This window comes from Orycteropus afer, unplaced genomic scaffold (assembly GCF_000298275.1).
Source record: "Orycteropus afer afer isolate SDZICR_OR568_19922 unplaced genomic scaffold, OryAfe1.0 scaffold00280, whole genome shotgun sequence".
NCBI classification, from domain to species: domain Eukaryota; kingdom Metazoa; phylum Chordata; class Mammalia; order Tubulidentata; family Orycteropodidae; genus Orycteropus; species Orycteropus afer.
This window is the reverse complement of record NW_006921867.1, coordinates 3060492-3062325: the sequence shown is the minus strand read 5'-3', so window position 1 is coordinate 3062325 and position 1834 is coordinate 3060492.

Here is a 1834-nt window from a genome sequence, read left to right as displayed (position 1 = left end):
GGCGCGGGATCGGGCAGTGTTTCGTTCTGCTGTGCATGGGGTCGCTATGAGTCGGAAACGACTCGACGGCACTTAACAATAAGAACAACAACAACCCAGAAGAATATTATCTTATCTACTGTATGTTCCCTGTGAACAGAACAATTGGGTCCACCACCAGTGGGTCTAGGTAAGACAAAAGCAACCATGGGGAGCTGTACCAGGGAAAGAAGAAGAACTCGTACAAATAGACAACTGAAATAAGGCAAATTTTATGCTTTGCTGGTAAACAACAACAAAAATCTATAGCTTCTGTTTCATTAAAGGTAAGCTTTAGATATAGACGTATAACCTAAACATTATTTTAGATCACAGAAAACTGTGATGATAGCTTTCTCAATTCAAGATATTTAATTCTGCTATAAGATTGAGTTGTGGTATGTTGTTTTCTTAAAACTTTTTCTGTAAAAGATGAAAAACTGCCATTCCGAAGCTGCAATGAGGTTTCTGAGTCACAAGAATCAGAGGCTGATTGTTCCATTGTCTTGATAAAATTACAAATACCAGAAAGGGTTTTTTGAACTTCACAAATTTAATCCCCAACCTCTTCAGAAATAGATTTGAAATGCTATTTTTCTAAGCTTGCATTAAAAAAAAAAAAAAAAAAAAACACTGCCGTCAAGTCAATTCCTACTCATAGTGACCCCCTTTGGGTTTCCGAGGCAGTAAATCTTTAGGGAAGAAGATTGCTCAATCTTCCTTCCACAAAGTGACTGGTGTGTTTGAACCACTAGCCTTCTGGTTAGCAGTCAAATGCCTTAGGCGCTACATCACCAGAGAGATAATGTTTCCTTTAGAGAAGTGGTTGTTTGTGCTGTATGAATTTAAAGTTTACTGTATGTGAATCGTTGCTTGTTCTCCTGGAGTTCTATGTAGACTTATATGAGCTATTTATTTGTAGGAGACAAGGAGCTGAGGAAGGGGATTGCTAGAAGGACTTAGGAGCAGAAACTTCATCTCACACACTAGGGAATTGCAAATGTTAGCATTACAGGCTATGGTTATCTGATGTTGGTATTGTCAGCAGTGGGCATCTAGAAAGGATGACTATCCAGAAGACAAGAATCTATTGCTAGCCAACAATAGCAAGGCAGGAGTATGGTGGACAAGAATTAACTAGTAGATAATTGGTTTGTGTGTGTGCATGTAAATTCCTGAACAAACTTATCTAAAGGTAAAAGTAAATTGATTTGTATGCTCAGTGGAAATCTGATTTCTTCATTCTCTCAGTCTGCTGAGGCCTGAATATGCCATGCATGCAGGTATTAAATAATAGAGTCCATGATCATTCATCCTCTTTGAGAATTCACCAAAGAATTAGATAGCAACAGTTGAATAAAAAGTGTATATATATAAAAATTCTCTATGTGAAATAGTCAGCAACTTTGTTAGTTTTATGAGATGACTTGGGGGGAAATGTAGTATTTTGAAATTTTAAAAAAGCTAGCATTCAGTTCAATTTGTTTTCTTTCAAGAATAGAGGATAACAGGTTTATATGAAAAAAAAAAATATCAAGGATAAAATGTTAAACATCCTTCCGTAGGTAGTACAACAATGGAAACACCACCTTAGTGATTTTGTTCCAAAAAAATGTAACATATTACACATTGTGAAGTACTTATTGAAATGTCATAGGTCTACTGCACAGTGATATTGAAATGTTTTGTCCTGGAGAATTTGACCCAAGAGATTATTATTTACACATGAACAAAGCAAAGTTTGGCTGAGAACTGAGTTGAAGGTGACCAGTTTGGTAGTCAAGTTGGAACTAGAAGATATATTTAGTTCAAACAT